This window comes from Podarcis filfolensis (genome assembly GCF_964270895.1).
Source record: "Podarcis filfolensis genome assembly, chromosome: W".
NCBI classification, from domain to species: Eukaryota; Metazoa; Chordata; class Lepidosauria; order Squamata; family Lacertidae; genus Podarcis; species Podarcis filfolensis.
This window is the reverse complement of record NC_139619.1, coordinates 9,148,436-9,161,452: the sequence shown is the minus strand read 5'-3', so window position 1 is coordinate 9,161,452 and position 13,017 is coordinate 9,148,436.

Here is a 13,017-nt window from a genome sequence, read left to right as displayed (position 1 = left end):
TGACACACAGTTCAATAGGGCAAGGTTTCTGGCAGGTGGGCATCTAAAGCCTACCAGATCGTCCACGCAGACCTTGTTGGTCCACTTGCAACCTCTCTAGGTGGAGCAAAGTACTTCATGGTATTGATTGATGCTTTTTCCAGGTACATTCATGTGTTCATGCTCAAGCAGAAATCAGAAGCGTTTCCGAGTGTCAGAGCTACCCTAGGTCCCAGCTCACAAATACTCACGAAATACTCCTGTAGACCCGTGCTTCGTGTTGTTGTAGGCAAACTCGGCCAGCGGTAGGTAGTCCACCCAGGTCGAGGGTTGTTGATTGGCGTAGCATCACAGGTACTGCTGCATGATGGCGTTGACCCTCTCCGCTTGTCCGTTGGTCTGCGGGTGTCGTGCCGACGCTAAGTTGATCTTGACGTTCAGGATGCCCAGCAGCTTCTGCCAGAAGCTCGAGACGAATTGGCGACCCCGGTCGGACAGGATGGACCGCGGCAAGCCGTGAGCTTTGAACACGTGGTCTATGAACAGCTTGGCGGTCTGTTCCGCTGTGGCCACCTTCGCGCACGGAATAAAGTGCGCCATCTTGGTGAACATGTCTACGACCACGAGCACCGCTGTTTTGCCTCGCGAGCTGGGCAGATCTGTGACAAAGTCCAGGGCCACTTTCTCCCACGGTTCGAGCGGCGTCTGTAGGGGTTCTAGTAGACCCGCCGGCTTCCTGTGTACTGGCTTGGCCCTTTGGCAGGTGTCACACCTGGAGACGTAATCCGCGACTTCTCCCCTCACCTTGGGCCACCAAAAGTCTCTGGTTACTAATTCCGCCGTCTTGTCCTTGCCGAAGTGCCCAGCGCTGGGCGCGTCGTGTAGCTGCTGCAAGACTTTCGCGCGGAGGTCGTCTCCGGGCACGTAGAGAGCCCCTCTGCGGATGAGCAGTCCGTCTCGTATCTGGAACTCGTCGTCCTTTGCTGTGCCTTTTCGCACCTCCTCCATCTTGGATTGTGCGAACGAATCCGTCTGCAGCACTCGACGCACCACGTCCAGGTCCACGGCAGCTGAAGCGCACGCCGCCACCGGCGCCGCTTCCTCGAGATACTGCGGCTTCCTGGATAGTGCATCCGCCATGACGTTGTTGTCTCCCGGGATGTATTCTATCCGGAAATCGAAATCCGCAAAGAACTCCGCCCAGCGAATGTGTCTCTGGTTCAGGAACCGCGCCGTGCACCAGTACTCCAGGTTCTTATGGTCCGTGCGGACTTGCACTGTGTGCCTGGCTCCAACGAGGAAGTGCCGCCACGCCTTGAAAGCTGCATGAATGGCCAGCAACTCCCTGTCCCAGATGGTGTAGTTCTGTTCCGCCTTGCTGAGTTTCCTGGAGTAGAATGCGCACGGCCTCCATTCCCCTTGCGGATCTTGCTGCAACAGGACGGCCCCCACCGCTCTGTCCGAGGCGTCCGTCTCAACCCTCATTGGTCTGCTGGGGTTTACATGTAGCAGCTGTTCTTCGGACGCGAAGAGATGCTTGAGTCTCCGAAAGGACTGCTCCGCCTGGTCCGTCCAGGTGAACTTCTTCTTCTTGGAGCTGAGGGTGTCCGTGATGGCCGCCGTCTCCTTCGCGAACCCTTTGATGAACTTGCGATAAAAGTTGGCGAAGCTGACGAACTTCTGGACCTCCTTCCGATTGCGCGGGCTCTTCCAGTCCAACACCGCGCGGACCTTGGCGCTGTCCATGGCGAGTCCCTTGTCGGACAGCTTGTAGCCCAGGAAATCCACCTCCGTCATGTCGAACTGGCACTTCTCTAATTTGGCATAAAGTCTGTGCTCCCGTAGCCTCTGCAGGACCTCCTTGACGTCCCTCTCGTGAGCCTCCTGCGATTCCGAGAAGACCAGGATGTCGTCCAGGAAGCAAACGCACTTCTTGTAGAGGAGTCCCGCTAACACGTGATGCATGAAAGCTTGGAAGGTATGGGAGCCATTTTGCAGACCAAAAGGCATTACGCGATATTCATATGTGCCTAAAGGTGTAAACATGGCTGTCTTCCACTCATCGCCCTCCTGCATGCGTATAAGGTTGTACGCCCCTCGTAGATCCAATTTGGTGAAGATCCGTCCCTTCCTCACCGTCGCGAGCAGGTCGTCGATCTTGGGCATGGGGAATGCTGCGGGCTTTGTTTTGGAATTTATGATCCTATAATCAACTATGAGCCTGCGTTGGGGCGTGTCCTTCTTCTTCACGAAAAACACGGGACTGCCCCCCCCCACTGCTTTAGATTCTTGGATGAACCCCCGCTTCAAGTTGTGATCTATGAACTCCCTGAGTTCTTGCAGTTCGTCTTCAGACATGGAATACAGTTTCCCAGTCGGCAGCGTCGCTCCCGGCAGGAGGTCAATCTTGCAGTCGTAAGGCCTGTGGGGAGGCAGGTTATCCGCTTCCCTCTCGCAGAAGACCTCCAAAAACTCCTTGTACTTGTTGGGTACCGCTTGCACCATGCCTAGGTGTAACTGCGGTTCATCCTCTTGCCCCTCCTCCTCCTGGCGGGTCTGGATGCAGTGTTCTGCGCAGTAGGAGGAGCAGAAGGTCAATTGCCGCTGGTACCATGCTAATGTCGGGCTGTGCCTATCCAGCCAACTCATACCCAACACTATGGGCGTGTCCGACAGGTGGGTGACGTTGAAGCTGATGACTTCGCGGTGGTTTCCAATTTGCATCACCATCGGTGGTGTTTGCTGTACCACCTCTCCTCCCAGTAGCTTCCTGCCATCGACCGTGACGACGTTTAGGGGCATCGTGGCTGGCATGAGTGCTATGCAATGTTGCTTGATAAAGTCCACTCCTATAAAGTCTGCGTTGCTCCCAGAGTCAATGGTTATTGGTACTTGCATGGTGTGCCCATTGGGCAACTGGAGCGATGCGGTGAGTTGCACCACTGGTTTGGGTGGGAGGGGGTCTGTGGGCTGTAAAATCTCTGGGGACTGCTTCACTGACTTGCCTGGTTGGGCCCCAGTGGCTCTGTTTCCAACCAGGCTTCTTCTTCCCCCTGCAGCTGTTTCGGCTGCTGACCTGTTCCCTTTACTGTTGCTGAGGCTGCAGTGTGCTTCTGGAGCCTCTGGGGACACTCTTTGGCCATGTGCTGAGCACTGTCACAGATGTAGCACTTCCTGGTCCCTCTAGGAGCCTTCGCTTTGACTGCTCCCGGTGTTTGGGCTCTGCTGGCAGTCTGAGCCCTGGCACCACCAATCTCCATCGGCTCTTCTCCCCTTCCCAAAGGAGGCATGGACAGCGCCCGCCCCGCCTCTCTGGGAAAGAAAGGGGTTGTCCTGGCTGGGGTGCTTGCCTTACGTCCTTCCTCCCTGCTCCAAGGGCGTCCTTCCAGGCGCACACCAATCGCCAACGCTCTTTGGGCAACTTCTTGGGTACTTTGCGGTCGTTCCCCTCTTGCCAGCTCATCTTTCACCTCTCCACTTAGCCCCTCCCAGAACAGGTCTCTGACAGCAAGAGTCCTTCTCCCAGCCCAGCACGTTCAGTAAGGCAAAAAAGCGTGAGTGATATTGCCTCACCGTCGCTTTCCCTTGCTGTAGTCCATGCATTTCCCTCCGAGCAACATCTACATCTACCGTAGATTTAAAGCAAGCGTCCATAGCTTTGATAAATGCATCGGAATCTTTGAGGGCGGGGTCTTCTTCGCGTCACAAATTCCGCAGCCACGCTTTTGCTTCCCCATGCAAATGAGTGCTTATGAAGCCCACTTTCTCTTCCTCATCTCTAAAGTCCTTCCGAAGCAAATTGAGCGCGTAAACCACGTCAGCTCTGAAGTTAGGGTATTGCTGCAGGTTCCCATCGAAGTGGGCTACTAGGCTGCCCCCCCTCTTCCCGAGGCCAACTCCCTCCGGTTTGGGTCCTGGCAGCCCCTCTTTCCCCCAACGGTCCCACCTGGCCTGCAGATCCCGGCAGAGCGCTACTGCTTCTTCTTCTCTTTTCCTGGATGCTGCTACTTCTGCGTAAAGCGTCGTGACTGCTTCTTGCAGTTCTTTCACCTGGCTCTCTGTAGTCATCTTTGCCTATCTTCGTGAGCTCGCAAAACACCAAGTCTTGCCCCTCGCTGCACCAACTCACGCTGCGAGGTTTTTATGAGAGACGGAGCATACTGTCGGAGCTACCCTAGGTCCCAGCTCACAAAGGACCAACGCTGCTTCGTTGTTAAGTATAAAAGTCTTTATTGAAGTTCAGTTTCACTTCCAGAGCCGCAGCGCGCAGCTCCACGTCTCAAGTGTCAGACCGCTGATGCTCCGTCTGAGTCTCCTCCCCCTTGACACCAATTTAAGATTCTAGCCTTGCTCCACCTTCTCCGCTGCTCCTTCCTCCTCTGGGTCCGCCTGCCCGCCGGGGTTCCGCCCTTTCTAGCCTCTTCTCCCGCTGATTCCCCAGCCCACGACTTTGTATGGGCAATGCAGCACACAGCAGCTGGTGAACCATGCCTCCCGCCTCCTTCCCACCTTCCTCTCCAGAAATGTTCAGGGTGGTTAGTTCTATCTCAAGCTACCACATTCAAGAGAAAGAGAAAGAGAGGAGGGGGAAGCAAGAGAGCTTTAGGAGCACAGCAGTGGCAAGCAGCCCATCACTAAAAGGAGTTGGCAAGGATGGAGAATTTGATCCCCTCATCCCCAGGGCAGCTGTTGTTTAGGACCCAGTTCATCCCCCTCCCCCGCCACCAATACTCCCCACCCCTGTCTTGAGAGAGAGAGGGGGGGTGTGTACTGGTGTGGGGAATGACACATGCTGTATCAGAGTCTTAGTGCAAGAGTAGCTGGTGCATGCTAAAGAACACAGGAGCCTTGCTGGGTTAGATCAGCATTTTGTTCCCACAATGGCCAACCACATGCCCTTGGGAGTCCATAGGGACACGGAGACAATAGCACTCTGTCCATCATGTTCCCCAGAAACTGGTAATCAAAAGCATGTGGTTTGTGATAAGAGTGGCAAGAAATAGCCCTGACCGGTAGCCACTGATAAACATATCCTCCATGATTCTAAATGTCTACAGCTGTCCAAATTGACAGTCACCACTGTCTCCTTGTGGCTATGATAATACACCCAAGTAGATATGATTTCGAGAGGAGTGACATTTCCCTGAGCCACCCCAAAGCAGCCACTACCGCTTCCCAAATGCCAGTGCTCAGGTGGTAAGAGTAAGCCAGAGTGGCATAGTCTGTGCAGCAGTTGCTGAGCACAGAGACAAGGAGAAAACTGGCTCTTGGGGCCAGAGGGGGCTGGCGCCTGCATCATGAGACTGGGCTTTCTGCCTCCCGGGCTGCCAATCGCAAGCGGACCCAGAGTCAAGCAGCGCAAAATCAGTGACAAGCAGTGATGGCAAATTTTGGTTTCGTCTCCGTTCTCCTCTGCCGAGTTCTACAAGGGCCACATTGAGACTAGGGAAGAGACCAAAGCAGAGAGCTAGAGCCACCACCTGGACTGGATTTGAGTCAGAAGGCAGGCAGGTGCGGGTTGCCTGAGAGGAAAGTCAGGTTGGTGGGGTAGTGCCTGGTTTGCCCTAAGGGACCAGCTGCCACTGCATGGAGCAGCTGCTGATCGTTGACAAGGGCAACTCCATTTACGTGCCTTCGAGGCACATGCACACTGCCGCAAAGCTGGAAGGGGCACTTGAAGGAGCAAAAATGTCCCCCCTGAGGCATCTGATCAAGGCCTGTATTTTAAAATGAGCTTAAAGATTTGCAAATGTTTTATGCCAGGCAGAAAAGCAGCTGGCTAAGTACTTTGGCAGATGTTTTTCTTCCTAAACAGCCCCCCCCCCCCGATTTATAGCAGTAGCCAAAATTCTCAAAGTTGTAAAAGGGAATTACAGGCAGGGAGCAAAGGTTATACTGACCCTACATATTACAGAATACAATCAAGCTGCAAAAACACTAATTAAGAGTTTGTAAATAGTAAGTGTCAGAGCTGCCCAAGGTCCCAGCTCACAAAGGACCAACGCTGCTTTGTTGTTAAATACAAAAGTCTTTATTGAAGTTCAGTTTCACTTCCAGAGCCGCAGCGCGCAGCCCCACGTCTCAAGCTTTAGACCGCTGATGACCCTTCTGAATCTCCTCCCCCTGTACACCAATTTAAGACCCTCGCCTTGCTCCACCTTTTCTGCTGCTCCTTCCTCCTCTGGGTCCGCCTGCCCGCCGGGGTCTCGCCCTTCCTAGCCTCTTCTGACACTGATTCCCCTGAGCCTTCTCCCTCCCTCCGGCGGGCTTTAGGAGCTGGTTCCCCATCCGGGTCTCCTGCTGTTCCGCGCGCCTGCACATTTGAACTTGGCGCGCGCGCCCAGCCAGCAGCTTTCCTCCTGACCGTTTCACTGCTGCTGTCACTGCTTCCCCCTTCGGGGGGGCTAGCTGCAACTGAACTCCCCTCCATTCCCCCACTCTCCGATGGAGGCGTGGTCAGCCCTGACTCACTCTCCCTCCCCTCCGGAGGAGACGCTGGCCCTGACACATGTGACTCTTCCCCCCCACTACGCTCTGGTGGGGAAACTGGTCCCGATCCTCCACTGCTGCTTTGGGGTTCCCCTCTGGCTCCTTGTTTCTGGTGCGTCCCCCCTGGGACCCCCCTTGCCCTGACCATCGGCGCCTCCTTCTGGGAATCTTCTGATTCGCTGGAGAAGCTCATGGAATCTCTCGGGCCACTGTCATACTCCCCTACGCTGCCCTCGGATTCTTCCCCTTCGCTCTCCCAATCCTCTCTCCCCAGTGCTCCTGCTCCTGATTCCCTGACACCGAGGTTCAAGGAATTCTGTGCTTGGTTGCAAAATGTCCATGGAAAGGAACTGCAAAACCATTGGTTGGCTTTGTGGGAATGTTCAGGGATGCAGGAGAGGATATATTGTGAGATTATATCCTAGTCCAACTTGTGCTAACAAGTTCCCAAAATATCAGCAGAGTTTATAACATTCCCCCTTTAAGTTTGCAACGGTAACGTCTGCACAGGTTCGCTAGAACCTCTATAATAATTACTCTGGTAATTTCCCCTTTGCTCCCTCTTAAAATACAAGACACGACACAGTCTTTCTAAAAATATAAAAGAGTTTACTCACGTTCTGTTCACAATATGATCCCAGAAGACAGACACGCTTAAAAAGGTAACATACATTCAGAATCTATCTTATAGCAAGATAGTCCTATCCTCCTCTCTTGGCTGAGAGCCAAGAGGGCATCCTGCTTCTTCGAAAGATGAAGATGAGAGAGACAAGAGACAAGAGAGAGAGATGGCTGCCTGCCCTGTGCTTTTATCATTTACCTGCACAGGTGAGGCCACACCCACCTCTGGTCACATGTGGAGGAAGTCCGTCCCCAGGAAGTTTACCTGCTTGCTGGACAGACATCCCTCCCCATGTTCTAACATGTACACTCTAGGAATGTACAAATAGCGGAGACCAAAGTTGTTTGCGCAACAGGTTCAGAGAGGAATTGAACCCCGAGAACGGGGTGACAAGGACTTTTAAAAGTTCCTATCTTATCCCAGCAGACAGTTCGCTAAACATCACCACTCCATCAGAAAAGGGGAGGGCTATACATGATTAACATAGGAGAAATGTGTTGGGGTAACATGCAAATACAGGATATGTCTTGGGAAATCCGCTCCACTTCCCAGTGGGGAGGAGTTGCGGTGGACCACGTGGCCACCCACTCCCCACCAGGGGCGGGGGACTCTGTTCCCCGTTGCCTATGGCATCCCGGCCACGTCAGAGTCCGGCCAGCCAACCCCAGAGAACTTCCTCTTTGGCTCGCTTCCTCAATCACCCGCCCTCCCTCCCTATTTTGCAGGTTAGGCAATGGCCTTGCTATGGACTTTGGTTGGTCGCCTTGTTTGTCCGAGGGGCCTGGTAGGAATTTTTCCACTTGGCAAATTGGCACTGGACACTTGGTTTTCGCCTACCTCGTAGCAATCGTCACAACTTTGTTAGGGTTGCGGTTAGGCATTGTTTGACCTTGTGTGGGGGAGGGGAGGTGTGGCCACCACCTGCCCCTCCATGCTGAAGGGTATTCCGTTAAAGGAATCCGGGGGTGTTGCTCTAGTCTGAAGCCCGGCTGGGGGGCTAAGGCCTTGACATGACCCCGACGGGAACACCGGGGGGAGCTTGAGTTGGTTCGCATCAACAGGGCTCCCCCTACCGGTGGCTTACCCTTACTGGGACTTCCTGCACAATGGGCAGGAGTCAGATATAGTCAGGTCCAATCAATGCCTAAGCCAATACCGCTCACATTCTTTAATTTCAATAAAGTTGTGGCCAAAATTTGCCCAGCGTTTGTCACCTACGGGTAAAGCACCTTCCTGTGAGTAGGTGACCTCCCACTTGGGGAATTCTGGCGGGGACCCAGGGGTTCCCAAGTCCTTGGCCAATGACGCAGACTGGCGGTGGATTGAAGAGAATCGGTGAAACCAGTGATTTTCTATGAATTTCCAAGTGTTTTTAGGCTTTTTTAATACAGACGGTTCTTTTCGGAAGTGGCCTGGCCTGACATTGCTACATTGTATCTAGCTGGACCATAAAGAAGGCTGGTCGCTGAAGAATGGATGCTTTTGAATTCTGGTGCCGGAGGAGACTCTTGAGAGTCCCATGGACTGCAAGAAGATCAAACCTATCCATTCTGAAGGATATCAGCCCTGAGTGCTCACTGGAAGGACAGATCCTGAAGATGAGACTCCAATACTTTGGCCACCTCATGAGAAGAGAAGACTCCCTGGAAAAGACCCTGATGTTGGGAAAGATGGAGGGCACAAGGAGAAGGGGACGACAGAGGACGAGATGGTGGGACAGTGTTCTCGAAGCTACCAGCATGAGTTTGAGCAAACTGTGGGAGGCAGTGGAAGCCAGGAGGGCCTGGCGTGCTCTGGTCCAGGGGGTCACGCAGAGTCGGACACGACTAAACGACTAAACAACATCTAGTTTTGATTGGATTAACAGGGTAACGAGGTTTCGATTGACTCAGTCCGTTGTTCTCGCAGCGGGAGCTGTCATCACCTTGTCAGCGCTCAGTGGAGCGTGCAAAACGGCTGGAGCTGAGCTGCCTCTGCAGTGCCATGGCATTGCTGCGATTGGCTGAAGGGCTAAATTCAACGCCATCTGATTGGCTAGAGCGCATCCTCATGCAAATACATTGTTCATTCATCAAATACATCAATCGTGTATAGCATCGGGATACGGGGTCAGAAATGGCGCTTTCTTCTCGGGGTTTTGGACTTTTGTGCGGTGCTTGGTGCAACGTTGTGACTGGGCGAGGGGAGTCCTAGTGTGGCAGGGTTCCCTTGAGGTCATCACCTCGGGCTCTACGTCTGTTACTCGGGAGTAAGACTTCGTTCATATGCCCCCCCTCCATTCCGTAACACTCTTCATATGGACTTCATGGAGTGTGCACTCTTGCAGGGTCTGCTTCCAGAAACTACTATTGCAGATGTATATATTTTGGCAGAAATGGTTTAGAAATATGCACGATGGCAAGCAGGCAGACAGGAACAGCTACAAAGCAACCTTGGTCCTGCCTAGCCTGGAAGCCGTTTCCAACTAGTGAAATGGAAACCTTTCAGCAACCTTTACAACCATCTACAAAGCCCGACGTTTGTAGGATTCTGTTAGGCTGAGAGGCAGGAACTGGCCCAAGCTCACCCAGACAGCTTCATGGTTGTGTGGGGATTTGAACCCTGGCCTTCTAGGTCCTATACTCCACCACAGCATATAAGGCTCCAAGGAGGCCCGGGACATTGCTGCTGCCGCTCTGCCGTGAGTTTGTGGGGAAGACCGCTCCCCCTTGAAGCCCTTTTTCCACCCTGGGCTTGGGGGCGGGCCCTATACTCCACCACAGCATATAAGGCTCCAAGGAGGCCTGGGACATTGCTGCTGCCGCTCTGCCGATGAGTCTTGGGGAGGGCCGCTCCCCCTGCAATGCCCATATTCCACCTTGGGCCTGGGCGCGGGCCCCATACTCACTACCGCAGTGTATAAGGCTCCAAGGAGGCCTCGGGTATATGGGGTGGGGTGGGTGTTTATTTGGGTGTGGGAATTTGTTTAATTTAATTTAATTATGTTGTGTTTGTAACTTTCTTTGTTTTTTGTTTTTACTCTTTTATTTTTTTGTTGGTTTGTTTTTTGTATAGGTTTCATTTTGATTTTAAGGGGTGGAGCCAGGGCTGCCTGGGAGTGGGTCCCAGCAAACAAAATGGCTGGGGCAGGTTCCACAGGACAACCGATCTCAGTGATCACGGGCAGGAGGAGGAGTTACGCTAAGACCAGACCATGTCGTTACCGAGAAAGCAGGCTTAGTCGTTGCTTGAGGACTATCCCTGCCTCCAGGTCTGGTCCTGACCGGATGGATACTGGAATCAGCAAGGGATACCCACAAGACCTGAAGGTGCTGCTGTGCAATGCCAGGTCAATGATCCATAAAACTACTGTGATCCATGACTTGATCGTGGATGGAGGATTTGACCTGGCATGTGTAACGGAGACTTGGTTGGATGAAGCAGATGGGCCTGTCCTTGCCGCTGCTTGTCCACCAGGTTTCTCTTATGCACAGCAACCCAGGCCTTGTGGGCGGGGAGGGGGGGTTGCAGTGATTTTCAGGAAGTCTTTAGTCTGCACCAGGCGTCCTATTGGGAAAACCCAGTTTTCTGAGTGTATGTTCTGGAAGTTGGGCAATAGGGGCAGTACAGGATTCCTATTGGTGTACCGACCTCCCCGCTGCACCAAGGATTCCCTGGCCGAGCTGCTTCAGGTCGTGGCGGATGTTCTCCTGGAGACACCTAGTTTGGTTGTCCTAGGGGATTTTAATATCCATGCCGACACGACCTTACAAGGGGCTGCTCGGGACTTCATGGAAAACATGGCCTCCATGGGGCTGTCCCTGAATAAGTCTGGCCCAACCCATAGCCGCGGACATGCCTTGGACCTGGTGTTTACCTCTATGGATGTTGGTGATCTGACACTAAGTAAAAGCGAAACGAAAGAAGTGCCATGGTCAGATCACTTCCTGGTGCAACTGGACTTCTCTGCGACCCATCCCCTCTGCAGGGAGGTGGGACCAATTCAGATGGTCCGCCCCCGCCACTTAATGGATCCAAATGGTTTCCAGAGAGTGGTAGGGGATGTTTTATCCCATGTTGATGGCCTTTCAGCTGATTCCCTGGTGGCCCGCTGGAATGTAGAGTTAACCAGGGCTATTGACTGTGTGGCTCCGAAGCGCCCTCTCTGATTGCATGGAGTCCGAACAGCCCTGTGGTTTTCCACGGATCTGAGGGCAATGAAACAATCGTTGAGACGGCTAGAGCGCCGGTGGCGGATGACCCATTCTGAAACTGACCGGACACGGGTTAGAGCTCAATGTCGAGCCTACCAAGTGGTGGTAGCGACGGCGAAGAAGACTTTCTTCACCGCCTCTATTGCATCTGCAGAAAACAGCAGCAGGAGACTTTTTCAGGTGGTTCGCAATCTAGAGGAACCACCTGGTACATCGGGGCCCAGTACGGGCCACATTATCTCCTGCAATGATTTTGCAAAGTTTTTTGCAGATAAAGTCGCTCAGATTCGGGAAGAGGTAGACGCCACCGTGGGAGCAGGGCCGAGGCGAGAGAGTGCCAGAGTCCTGTCTAGTCAAATTGTGTGGGATCAGTTCCAATCTGTTACCTCCGAGGATGTGGACAGGCTGCTTGGACGAGTGAAACCAACCACCTGTCTCCTTGATCCTTGCCCATCCTGGCTCATAAAAGCTAGCCGGGAAGGGCTGGGCGATGGGCTTCGTGGAGTGGTGAATGCTTCCCTCCGTGAGGGAGCCTTCCCAGACCCGCTTAAAGAGGCGGTTATTAAACTGCTTCTTAAAAATCCATCTTTAGATGCGGCCACGATGGCCAACTATCGCCCAGTCTCAAATCTTCCATTCTTGGGCAAGGTGATTGAGCGAGTGGTTGCCGAACAACTCCAGGCACGCCTGGAAGGAGCGGACCATTTGGATCCCTTCCAGTCGGGATTCAGGCCTCATCATGGGACTGAAACTGCCTTGGTCGCACTGGTTGATGATCTCCGGCGGGCTAGGGACAAAGGTGACAGCTGTTTTCTAGTTCTGCTGGATCTCTCAGCGGCATTTGATACCATCGACCATAACATCCTTCTGGACCGTCTTGAGGGGCTGGGAGCTGGGGGCACTGTCATATAGTGGTTCCGCTCCTTTCTCCTGGGCCGTGTTCAGAAAGTGGTGGTGGGGACTTCCGGTCGGCGCCAGTGTTTAATGGCGGTCTCCCGCTGAGCTCCGCTCAGGGAGACTGCTCCACGAGTTTGGGTCTGACCGCTACGGCGAAGCGGGGACCCCTAAAATCACAGGCGCGGAAGCCTGTGAACACGGAGGCTCGGTGGGCACCTTAAGCGCCCCCCCTTACTGCAAAGGAGCCTTTTTAAAGGCTCCGGAGCGGCATCGGGTGTGAGTGCGGTGCTGAGAGTCGCTACCCAGCCCGTGGAGTGAAGCCGCGTCGCCATGGACGGAGAGCGCCGATTCCTTCCTGATATTTGGAACTCAATTTGATTACCCGTGAGTAGGATTGAACAACAACTTTAAAATAACCTTTGAAATTCGGCTGAAAACGGGGAAGGTAAAAAGTAAGGAAGTCTGCCTTCTCCGGACTGCATGACAGCTAAAGCAACGAAATACAAAGCTGCAATTTGACAGGAAACAATTTTAAAACTGATTAACTCGGACATTGAATTTGAACCTCCCCCTTAGCAAGCAGGAGCCGGGGGGGGGGGAGATTTAATTTGCATTACCTGCATGAAAGAAGTAAAGAAGTGGAATTTTCTGCCGTTTTAAATCCTTGGGAAGGACTGCCTGGAAAGTAAGTCACCGGGACTGAGAACTGCCATTAGAGATTTGTTATAAAGTTGGTGCTTTGCCTATTTACTATAAAGTGGGGACTTTATTTGTTATAAGTTTGGGACTTTGCAGAAGTTACTAATTCACAGCTCTACTATTGGAAACATATTGGAA